Consider the following 12,953-nt stretch of genomic DNA (forward strand, 5'->3'; position numbering starts at 1 on the left):
TAAAAAACCTTATTTTACTGGTCCTTTTTTTAAAATGTAAAACAGAGTCCTGTGAAGGAAGATGAGGATACCCTTCAGGTTAGCAGTCCAGTAAGTTTAATTTTTTTCCTGATTTTCTTTATCAAAATTTGGAATACGTTTCTTCATCTGCGCCCTCCGAGCGACAAATACCTCCTGTAACATACTTTCCCCGTCCGCCTGACGAGAAATTGTGGCTCGTTGCATAGTCTCCCACTCTCATTCTTTCCTCTTCTGGCTTTGCTGGCCTTTGAACACAATCTATGGATCACCTTATTATGGCTTTTCGATTCATTGGGATAAATTTTGGCTGAATAGAAGTAAAAATCAGGAGAGGTTCTGGCAATGTGCTGTCATGACTTTTAGAATTGCACAAAATCTGCTGCATTGAGTCCTCCTTTCTAATCTTTTCAACTGTGCTCGTGCCTGGCACAATGGGCCTTTTCCCTGGGTTTCTATATGGCCCTTTGGCGTGTGCGAGAGTGCGTGTGTGCATGTGCAGGTAGATTGAATTCCATTGGGATGACTCCCAAGTTCAATAATCGAGTGCCACTCTCACAGCTGGCACAGGTATGCTTTTAAGCCCTGGAGCGGACCCTAAGTTGCAGAGCTAAGCACTGAGGGTGTCATACAAATCTGTTTTTTTTTTGTTTTTTTCTACTTTTCCAATTCAATCAAATCAAATCCAATTCAGAGTCTCAACAAGTTGAGACATTTCCAATCCAGGCTGACAAGACAGGGCATGCAACCCTCTACCCTGCCTTGGGCCTGATCTACATGAGCCAAGCTGATTGGAGTAGGCAGACGTCTCCGCCCCCCCAGGCTTGATCTCATTTGCATCTTAGCCAAAAGGCCGAGATACCGCTTTTAAAAATTGCTTCATATGAAGCTTAAATGCAACTCAATGGCCACTACCAAGTGCAGCATCACCAGACCACACTTGATCTTAGCCAAAAGGCCGAGACGCGACGTTGATTTTGTTGGGAATTTACATAGAAACATAGAAAATAGGAGCAGGAATAGGCCATTCAGCCCTTCGAGCCATTCATTATGGTCATGGGGACTGATCACCCAACTCAATATCCTGATCCTGCTTCCCTCGCCCATATCTTTTGAACCCCTTTGCCCCAAGAACTATACCTAACTCCTTTTTGAAAACATACAATGTTTTGGCCTCAACTGCTTTCCGTGATGGCGAATTCCACAGGCTCACCCACTCTCTGGGTGAAGAAATTTCTCCTCATCGCAGTCCTAAAAGGTTTACCCCATATCCTTAGACTATGACCTTGGTTCTGGACATCCCCACCATCAGGAACATCCTTCCTGCATCTATCCTGTCTAGTCATGTTAGAATTTTATGAGATTTCTATGGTTTCTATGAAAGCTCCCCTTATTCTTCTAAAACTCCAGTGAATATGATTCTAACTGACTCAGTTTCTCCTCATGCTAGCCCAGGAATCAGTCCAGTAAACCTCTATAACAAGAATATCCTTCCTCAGATAAGGAAACCAAAATTGCACACAATATTCCAGGTGTGGCCTCACCAAGGCCCTGTATAATTGCAGTAAGACATCCCTGCTCCTGTACTCAAATCCTCTTATTATGAAGGCCAACATAGCATTTGCCTTCTTTACCGCCTGCTGCACCTGCATGCTTACCTTAAGTAACTGGTGTATGAGGATATCCAGGTCTCATTGCACATTTCCCTTTCTTAATCTACAGCCCTGCATCTGTCTTCCTAGTTTTGCTACTAAATTGGATAACCTCACATTTATCCACATTATACTGCATCAGCCATGCATTTGCCCACTCATTTATCTTGTCTAAATCACACTGAAGCATCTCTGCATCCTCCTCACAGCTCACCCTACCCCCCAGCATTGTGTCATCTGCAAATTTGGAGATAATACATTTAGTTCTCTCATCTAAATCATTAATATATATTGTGAATAGCTGTTGTCCTAGCACCGATCCCTGCAGTACCCCGTTGGTTACTGCCTACCATTCGGAAAATGACCTGTTTATTCCTATTCTTTGTTTTGTCTGCCAACCAGTTTTCTATCCATCTGAATACACTACTCCCAATCCCATGCGTTTTAATTTTACATGCTACGCTCTTATGTAGACCTTGTCGAAAGCCTCCTGAAAGTCCAAATAAACCACATCCACTGGCCCCCACCACATCAAGTCTACTAGCCACATCCTCAAAGAATTTCTGACTTGCAAGATCATATTTTTTATATTTTGTTCCACAGGAAAGTTCCTCAGATGAAGAGGAGGCCCAGGCAAGGTAACAGATAATTCACATATTTAACAAACTTTTTCACCCTTTGATTTATTTATTTTTTTCAGTTGTGCTGGGCAGGAATATACTATTCCATATATCGTATTTATTTTTTTCCTGCATGTCACTGGTGGTGCTGTGCATGGACATGTACACTGTAAGCAAACACAAATGTGAACTACGTCCTCTGGTTTCTTGCCCTTCATTTCCGCCATGGCTCTGCTCAAAACCACAGACACGATCGGTCTCTGAGGCTGGCCATTGCTAACCTCTCACCCACTACTTGGCCATCAATAGCAGAAAGGTCCCGGAGACCAGAAGATCAGGAGCCCAGCTTTACAATTGTGGGAACCCCAACTGTTCCCAAGAAACAGATCTGCTCAAATCTGTAAACCTATTGGCAGCATAAAGCAGTAAATACAATGATAGCATGCTTATGGCAATGCTATCTGCTGAATTGTACATTGATTTCTTTCCTTCATTTAATCTCATGTTTGCTCCCAGGCTGATGCAACATACTTCTGGATTGGACAATCAGCAAAATGGATAAGGGAAAATAAAAGTGATTTGCATTTCTATCTCTTTCAACTCTTGTTCATATTGTTTGGTTTGTATTCTCTAATTTTCCCTCTTGCGTGTTCTCGTTCTCACTCTTTTTGTTTCCTCTTGTCTTCTCTTTCTCATACCCCCTTCTCTGATCTTCTCCTTCTCGTGCTCTTGTTCCTTCTCGTGTTCTCCTCTCTCATGTTCTCATTCTCCTTTGTGTTCTCAAACTCTCGTTGCTTTGTGTCCTCCCCTTTTAATGTCCTCTCTCTCTCTCCTGTTCCCTTTCTCTCCTGCTCTCCCTCTTGTGTTCTCCCTCTCTCTCATTCTCGTGTTCTCACTCTCGTTCCCTCTCTCTCGCTCTTGTTCTCCCTCTCTCTCCCATGTTCTTATTCTCTTGCTCTCTCTCGTTTGCACTCTATTTGTGCCCTTTCCTCTGATCCATAAACGGGTTGACTCCATTTGGTGGATATTTGGCAAAGTTACCTTTGAAAACTCCTGCGGGAAATTTAGATGTTTGATTTCACATGCCTGAACTGTGTGTCTAAGAGGATCAGTATATTTTGCTACTGTGGTAACTGGCTGCAACAAAATGCTGGAGAAAGACCTGGAATACCCTTTTTAAAAGAAGAGTTACATCTGCATCCATATAGAGCGGCACAGTGGACTGCTGTCATACAGCGCCAGAAACCCAGGTTCGATTCCTGGCTTGGGTCACTGCGGAGTTTGCACGATCTCCCGAGTGTCTGCGTGGGTTTCCTCCGGGTGCTCCGGTTTTCTCCCACGGTCCGAAAGACGTGCTGGTTAGGGTGCATTGGCCATGCTAAATTCTCCCTCAGTTTACCCGAACGGGCGCCGGAGTGTGGCGACTAGGGGATTTTCACAGTAACTTCATTGCAGTGTTAATGTAAGCCTACTTGTGACGCTAATAAATAAACTTTAAAAACTTTATATGGAAGGAAAGAGGGAGAGAGATATTGGATAGATGATGGAGGTTGAAGAGAGGTCAGATAGTTCATTCCTGCATGAAAACAGCAAGCATTGGAAATACTCAGCTGGTCTTGCTGCATATGTGGACAGAGTAACACAGTTAATGTCTTCAGCCTGTTTTTGTATTCTGCCAAGGAGCAAGATGGGAGTTAGTAGAAAGGTCTGTAATAAGATAGGAGCATCGTCCAAATCTTAGATTTATAAAGAGTTTGCAGCTGTTGAGGAATGATATCTAATAGAAAATCAAGCAATGGATACTTTCATTTGAAATCAGAGGAGATAATGAGGCAAGGTAGAATTTTGTTCAGGAAGACAAAATGCAGAAGTAACCTTGGACAGATGACAGGTGCTGGCAGAGGAGAGAATGTGATGTCAAACAACAACAACATAGATTTATGTAGCACCTTTAACATAAAATGCCCCAATGCGTTTCACAGGTGCAATATAAAACAAAATTATAATACCGGGTCACACAAGAAAATATTAGGTCATAGGTTGGTCCAACCTGGAGGTTTTAAGCAGTGTTGTCAAAAGAGGAAAGAACAAAGAACAAAGAGAACAAAGAACAATACAGCACAGGAAGAGGCCCTTCGGCCCTCCAAGCCTGCACCGATCATGTGTTCCTAACTAGACCATCCGTTTGTATCCCTCTATTCCCAGTCTGTTCATGCAAGCAAGGTAGACAGAAGCTGAGCTTGGAACCCAGGCAACTGAAGGCATGCCATCAACACTTAAGAGGATAAATGGATTCTTAAGGGGCCAGAATTAGAGGAATACAGAGATCTTGGAGGGTTATGGTGCTGGAAGGGTTAGGAAGGTCATGAAAGAATTTGAAATGAGAAATTTAAAAACAAGACATTCCTTGGCCAGGAATCGATGTAATTCAGTGAGCACAGGGGGTGATAGGTGAACAAGACTTAGGACAGCAGAGTTTTGAATTACCTCATGTTTGCAGAGGATAGATAGAATGGGGGAGACCAGACAGGAGTACGTTGGAATAGTTAAAATTGAACAGGGTCTGTGACCAGCCTGGTTACAATCACTGAGTGACCACATCTAACTCCCATATGATCTCCCAAATTGTGCTGTGAAGAGGAAATAAGCTTTCAAAAAGAAGCGCAGTTGTTTCACATTCTGGGCCAGGCAGTGGTGTAGGGGTATTGTCGCTGGACTAGTAACCCAGAGACCCAGGTAATGCTCTGGGAACCCAGGTTCAAATCCCACCACGGCAGATGGTGGAATTTGAATTCAATAAAAAGAAATCTGGAATTAAAAAATTAATGATGACCATGAAACCATTGTTGACTGTCGGAAAAACCCATCTGGCTCACAAATGCTCTTTAGGGAAGGAAAGCTGCTGTCCTTACCTTATCTGGCCTACATGAGACTCCAGATCTGCGTCAATGTGGTTGACTCTTAAATGCCCTCTGTAATGGCCTAGTAATTCATTCAAGGGCAATTAGGGATGAGCCCAGCCAGTGACGCCTACATGCCACATAAATGAACTTTTAGGAGAGCTAACATGTGAGTTCAGCTGCGACTAGTTACATAAAATACTCATGGGAACAGCACAACCGTAGAGAACTATCAGAGTGGGACAATGTGGGCTCTTTCAGACTTCATTACTTTTGGTAAGGATGTCAATTGTGGAAAGGAATGAAATGGTTTCAGGATGGAGATCCTAGTCACACCTAAGTTATCTTGTGCATCGAATCTATGACTGACTCACAGTTCTTTGGTTTACATAGTGTGATATCCTTTCCATTGTTTTTCAGCAATTGTATTCAACAAGAAACTGTCTATGGCAACTCAGCAATGCAAATTGGGTAAGTATTGGACTCACTTGCCTCTTTATTCCCATATAATCCCAAGATAATTCTATGTGTGGGAAGCACTTCAATGAACCTATTTCAATATTTTACTCAGAATATAAAAATGAGTGAAGAATGACCAAAAGTAGAGAGGGAAATTACAATGGGTGGCACGGTGGCACAGTGGTTAGCATTGCTCCTTCACAGCACCAGGAACCCAGGTTCAATTCCTGGCTTGGGTCACTGTCTGTGCGCAATTTGCATGTTCTCCGCGTGTCTGCGTGGATTTCCTCCGGGTGCTCCGGTTTCCTCCCACAGTTCGAAAGACATGCTAGTGAAGTGCATTGGCCATGCTAAATTCTCCCTCAGTGTACCCAAACAGGTGCCAGAGTGTGGCAACTAGGGGATTTTCACAGTAACTTCTTTGCAGTGTTAATGTAAGCCTACATGTGACACTAATAAATAAACTTCAACTTTAAAAAGTATAGGAAAGCTAGCTAGAATCATTAAAACAGATAGTTAAGCGTTCTTACAGGTATTTAAAAAGGAAAAGAGTAATTATGGTGAGCATTAGTCCTCCAAGAGAGTATGGAGAATTAATATTGGGAAATAAGGAAATGGAGGATACACTGAACCGATATTTTGTATCTGGCTTCATTGTAGAAACTACAAATAACATCACAGAAATAATTGTAAATCAATTATGGGGCGGCGCGGTGGCACAGTGGTTAGCAATGCTACCTCACAGCGCCAGGGACCTGTGTTTGATTCCCGGCTTGGGTGACCATGTGGAGATTGCACATAGAAATCATAGAAACCCTACAGTACAGAAAAAGGCCAGTCGGCCCATCGAGTCTGCACCGACCACAATCCCACCCAGGCCCTACCCCCATATCCCTACATATTTCCCACTAATTCCTCTAACCTACACATCTCAGGACACTAAGGGCAATTTTTAGCATAGCCAATCAACCTAACCCGCACATCTTTGGACTGTGGGAGGAAACCAGAGCACCCGGAGGAAACCCACGCAGACACGAGGAGAATGTGCAAACTCCACACAGACAGTGACCCAAGCCGGGAATCGAACCCAGGTCCCTGGAGCTGTGAAGCAGCAGTGCTAACCACTGTGCTACCGTGCCGCCCCAAATTCTCCCTGTGTCTGCGTGGGTTTCCTCCGGGTGCTCCGGTTTCCTCCCACAGTCCAAAAATGTGTGGGTTAGGTTGATTGGCCATGCTAAAATTGCTCCTTGGTGTCAGAGGGATTAGCAGAGTAAATATGTGGGATAGGGCCTGGGTGGGATTGTTGTTGGTGCAGACTCAATGGGCAGAATGCACTGTAGGGATTCTATGATTCTATTCTATGATTCTAAGAGGTGAAAGGGAAGAAAGAACAATTAAAATCACTAAGGGTACTGAGAAAATTATTTAAACTAAAGGCTGACAGGTTCTAGGTCCTGATGGACTTCATCCTAGGATCATAGTGTTGAGATAGTAGGTATTGGTTTTAATTTTCAAAAATTCCCTAGGTTCTGCAAAAGTCTCAACCGATTGGAAAACTGTGAATTTAAGAAAGAATGGAGGCAGAAAGCAGGAAAGTGTTACTTTTCAAAGCAAGAGATCATAGTCTGGGGGAAACATATTAACATGGATAGAGGATTGGTTAACCAATAGAAAGCAGAGAGTAGGGACAAATGGGTCATTCTGGGGTTAGCAAGATATAACTCACCAAGTGTCGCAGAGATCAGTGCAGGGGCCTCAACGATTTACAATCTATAATCAATAATTTGGACAAAGGGGCTGGATGTTAGGTTGTTAAACTTGCAGATGCCACACAGATAGGGAGGTGAATATGTTGTGAAGAGGACATAATGGGTGGAATTTTCTCAAAGAAATTCCAAGAGTGATAACAGCGAGGAAACAGGAGTCTTCCGCACTGGTCTTTTCGACAAGCTTTGCACTGCAATCTTCCAATCATTTTTTTTGACAGCTGGGAGCTTTGCGCCAGTCTGGAGGAGGGGGAGGGGGGGGTGGAGCTCTGCATGCCGGTGAATCCAGCTTCAGAGCGCGCGGCCACCATTCCACAGGACACTCCAATCTGCCAGTGAACTGGAGACCAACTCCCACCACCTTGCCCTTTATCGGTGGCATTGTCAGCCGCCACACTGACATGGGGTCATTGGCATTGGGACATTAGGGCCCTCCCGATTGGTCCCCGAGCAGAGCCCCGACTTGACCCCCCCCCCCCCCCCCCCCCCGCCCGCCATCAGCCCCTTCAAAGAAGAACAAAGAACAAAGAAAATTACAGCACAGGAACAGGCCCTTCGGCCCTCCAAGCCTGCACCGACCATGCTGCCTGACTTAACTAAAACCCCCTACGCTTCCGGGGGACCATATCCCTCTATTCCCACCTCATTCGCCCCTTAAAAGTCACTACCGTATCCGCTTCCACTACCTCCCTCGGCAACGAGTTCCAGGCACCCACCACTCTCTGTGTAAAAAATCTGCCTCGTACATCTCTTTTAAAACTTGCCCCTCGCACCTTAAACCTATATCATCGTGGACCCAAATGGATGGATTTCATTTTTGATGAGACTTTGTAGAAATGGAATTGTTAGTAATTGACTCTTCTACCCTGGGAAAAAGCTTCTGACTATCCACTCTGTCCATGTCTCTCATAATCTTGGAGATTTCTATCAGGTCTCCCCTCAACCTCCGTCGCTCCAGTGAGAACAAACCAAGTTTCTCCAACCTCTCCTCATCGCTAATGCCCTCCATACCAGGCAAATCTTTTCTGTACCCTCTCCAAAGCCTCCACATCCTTCTGGTAGTGTGGCGACCAGAATTGAACACTATATTCCAAGTGCGGCCTCACTAAGGTTCTATAAAGTGTCAACATGACTTGCCAATTTTTAAACTCAATACCCCGGCTGATGAAGGCAAGCATGCCGTATGCCTTTTTGACTACCTTCTCCACCTGCATTGCCACTTTCAGTGACCTGTGTACCTGTACACCCAGATCCCTTTGCCTATCAATACTCCTAAGGGTTCTAAGGGTCCTAAGGGTTCTGCCATTTATTGTATAATACTCCTAAGGGTTCTGCCATTTACTGCAATCGACCCCTGAACAATCCCAGCTGCATAGGCCCTCTGTACATAGGCACCCATCAGAGTGCATAGCTCCTCTGTCACAGCCCCACCCCCACTTAGATGATCTTGGCACTGCCCTGGCATACATATGGTGCCCAACCGGCACTACTAGTGTGCCAGGTGGGCACTGCCAGTGTGCCAGGGAGGCGGTACCAGGCAGGCACTGTTTGATGGGGCATTGCCTTAATGGCTCCTAATCCTCCTGGCACGGCCTTGCTGCCTGGTGTCCTATGGTGGAGACCAATAGTGATTTGTGACATCTTGCCGGTGAAGTGGAGGCATTGAGGAGGGGGAAAGCAGCCGTGCCGGACTCACTAAATGATACGGAGATCCAGGCTGAAGCCATTGTTGCCAGTAAAGTGGGGCTGGGAAGGGATTTTTGGCCCCTTACGCTATGTTTCCAGTTTGCTGTGCTGAACAGCAGGCGCGGCAAGCTACTAAGATCACGCCCAATGAGTCTGCGAAGAGATATGGATAAGTTGAATGTGCACAAATTTGACACTAATACTAATAAAAAATCCAGTGGGTTTCCCACTTGCCTTGTTTAACGTTAAGCAACCAAAAGCTATTTAAGGCTATCATTTTCAATGTACTATTCTGGTTCTTCATATCCTGTCCACTCTAATAATTACAGGAACAATTTTGGAAAATTCATTACGATGCTGAAGTTTAGCCTTAGGTGAGTATAATAATTGTGTTTGTCTCTAATAACGGCAAGGGCACACACACCACATACATAGTGAAACATATGTACAATAAACACACTTTGAAGAAATGATAACCCTATCGGATCACTCAGGGACAGATATACAATATAGTCAGAAGTTGAACATGAGCAGTTGCAACAAATTATTGTACAAAATGCCTTAACAATATTGCCCTAGACTGAAAAAACTGATGAATGATCCTGGCGGGAATACATTGACCGACATGAAAGTAGACTTCACAGAATACACGAGTCGCGGTAAAAGGAAATGAGCGCATTAGCATTAGGAAAGGAAAGAATCAAAGATTAGATTTGGGTAGCATCTTTCACAACCTCAGGACATCTCAAAGTTCTCAGTGACAGCAATCACTCTTTAATCAGAAGGTCATGGGTTCAAGTTCCATTCCACAACTTTGGGTACAGGGGAAGTGATGGCCTGGTGGTATTATCGCTAGACTATTAATCCAGAAACTCAGCTAATGTTCTGAGGACCCGGGTTCGAATCCCGCCACGGCAGATGATGGAATTTGAATTCAATAAAAAAAATATGCGGAATTAAGAATCTACTGATGACCATGAAACCATTGTCAATTGTTGGAAAGACACATCTGGTTCACTAATGTCCTTTAGGGAAGGAAATCTGCCCTTACCTGGTCTGGCCTCCATGTGATTCTAGAGCCATAGCAATGTGGTTGACTCTCAACTGCCTTCTGAAATGGCCTGACAAGACTTGCAGTTGTACCAATCGCTCGAGAAGGCAGCTCACACCATCTTCTCAAGGGCAACTAATGATGGGCAATCCATGTGGGACGCTCAAGTCCCACAAATTAATTTTTAAAAAACCAGGCCGGCACCTTGGTGCAATGCAGGTGGAGCATTCCACTGCTGGTGGTGCTGTGCTTTGGATGAAAATGTCCTGTTTGCCCTCTCGGGTGATCGTAAAGACCCATTGGCACTATTTGTAGAAAGATGGGGGAATCCTACCATCTTCCTAAAACTGCTATCTGGCATCATGAGAAAACATCACTGAAAAAGGCTTTGAGCATTGTTTCACTGATAGGATTAGTGACATTGATAGGATGCAGAGCTGGGCCGAAAAATGGCAGATAGAGTTTAACACTGATAAGTGCGAGGTGATTCATTTTGGTAGGACTAATTTGAATGCGGATTACAGGGTCAACGGCAGAGTTCTGAGGAATGTGGAGGAACAGAGAGATCTTGGGGTTCATATCCACAGATCACTAAAGGTTGCCACTCAAGTGGATAGAGCCGTGAAGAAGGCCGATAGTGTGTTAGCGTTTATTAACGGGGGGTTTGAGTTTAAGAGCCGTTGGGTTATGCTGCAACTGTACAGGACCTTGGTGAGACCACATTTGGAATATTGTGTGCAGTTCTGGTCACCTCACTATACGAAGGATGTGGAAGCATTGGAGAGAGTGCACAGGAGATTTACCAGGATGCTGCCTGGTTTGGAGGGTAGGTCTTATGAGGAAAGGTTGAGGGAGCTAGGGCTTTTCTCTTTAGAGTGGAGGAGGATGAGAGGCGACTTAATAGAGGTTTATAAGATGATGAGGGGGATAGATAGAGTGGACGTTCAGAGACTATTTCCTCGGGTGAATGTAGCTGTTACTAGGGGGCATAACTATAAGGTTCATGGTGGGAGATATAGGAAGGATGTCCAAGGTAGGTTCTTTACTCAGAGAGTGGTTGGGGTGTGGAATGGACTGCCTGCTGTGATAGTGGAGTCGGACACTTTAGGAACTTTCAAGCGGTTATTGAATAGGCACATGGAGCACACCAGAATGATAGGGAGTGGGATAGCCTGATCTTGGTTTCAGACAAAGCTCGGCATAACATCGAGGGCCGAAGGGCCTGTACTGTGCTGTACTGTTCTATGATGTTTGTGGAACCTTGCTGTGCACAGATTGGCTGACACACACACATCACAACAGTTACTCATTAGCTGTAAAGCACTTTGGACTTCCTGAGAATGTGAAGTGTGCTATATAAATGCAGGTTAGTGATTGAAAACAACTCCACTGAACAGGTGGGTACTCATTCCTCTCACGATTTGCTCATGAGCCATTGAAGAACCAGTGAAAAAAATGTCTGATACCAGACCACAAATTCAGGCAGTCTAATCCTGCATTTATACCTGTAATCTAAACTATCCAAATATTGTCTTTGTATTTTCTTTGGAAATTATTTATATAAAACCCTTTGTTATTAAGCAGCATTGAGGTTATGAACCCTATTTGGATGTGTAATGAGCATTGGTTGGCTTTTTTGGCAGGCTTTGCAACAAAACTAACTCCGAGATGGACCCCAACCAAGATAGCAACCAAAACTCCAACTCCTCCCAACGGTAGGTGACATTCTCTGTTGTTACCAGCTAAAGATATAGCTGCCTTTGTCTGACTATCTTGCTGTCTCCTGCTAACTGTACTTGTCTATGTGTATGTGCCGGACTATTATGTCTGTGTCAGCTCTTTGATGTGAAGATGCCGGCGTTGGACTGGGGTAAGCACAGTAAAAAGTCTCACAACACCAGGTTAAAGTCCAACAGGTTTATTTGGTAGCAAATACCAAAAGCTTTCGGAGCACTGCTCCTTCGTCAGATGGAGTGGATATCTGCTCTCAAACAGTGCACAGACACAGAAATCAAGTTACAGAATACTGATTAGAATGCGAATCTCTAAAGCCAGCCAGGCTCTTTGAACCAGTTATCAATTAGTCACACTTACTTGCTCTCTCCGGAGCCTTGTAATGTTATCCTCTCTTCTGGTATATATTTATATCTATTTATCAATTTTGAGAAGTTAGCGTTCATCTGCTTCCGGACATTCTCTTTTCCACCTTCTTCCATCGGGAAAAGGATACAAAAGTCTGAAGTCACATGCCAACCGACTCAAGAACAGCTTCTTCCCTGCTGCTGTCAGACTTTTGAATGGACCTACCTTGCATTAAGTTGATCTTTCTCTATACCCTAGCTATGACTGTAACACTACATTCTGCACTCTCTCCTTTCCTTCTCTATGAACAGTATGCTTTGTCTGCATAGTGTGCAAGAAACAATACTTTTCACTGTATGTTAATACATGTGATAATCATAAATCAAATCAAAAATCCACCAGATGATGATAGCTCACGCGAAATAAAAAATCGCATCTTCCCCTTATGCCAATTTTCTGGTTGTTGACCCTTCTGTCTGTGGAAACAGTTCATCCTTATTTACTCGTTTAAAGCCCCTCATATCTTTGAACTCCTCTGTTAAATTCCCTCTTAAACGTTTCCGCTATAAGGAAAATAATCCCAGTTTCTCTCGTCTTCCTCCCTTGAGTAAATCATATTCTGGTAAATCGCCTGCAACCTCTCCAGAAAACACAATGCTGCTTATCTGTCTTGGTGCCTGTGCCTATTCTCTAACTATACTTGAATGTGTGTTTTGGTT

General features: G+C 44.1%; 1 long non-coding RNA gene across 1 annotated transcript in view; it reads left to right on the forward strand.

Moving 5' to 3' along the window:
• LOC144479852 (uncharacterized) overlaps window positions 1–12,953 on the forward strand; it is a 48,694-nt gene that overhangs the window by 11,085 nt on the left and 24,656 nt on the right. Inside the window, exons 4-7 of the long non-coding RNA XR_013495581.1 lie at window positions 2,274–2,308; window positions 5,611–5,661; window positions 9,431–9,475; window positions 11,796–11,867. This is a non-coding gene — a long non-coding RNA (uncharacterized LOC144479852). The remainder of the gene's footprint in view (window positions 1–2,273; window positions 2,309–5,610; window positions 5,662–9,430; window positions 9,476–11,795; window positions 11,868–12,953) is intronic.

The sequence above is a fragment of the Mustelus asterias genome, chromosome 27 (assembly GCF_964213995.1).
Source record: "Mustelus asterias chromosome 27, sMusAst1.hap1.1, whole genome shotgun sequence".
Classification (NCBI taxonomy): domain Eukaryota; kingdom Metazoa; phylum Chordata; class Chondrichthyes; order Carcharhiniformes; family Triakidae; genus Mustelus; species Mustelus asterias.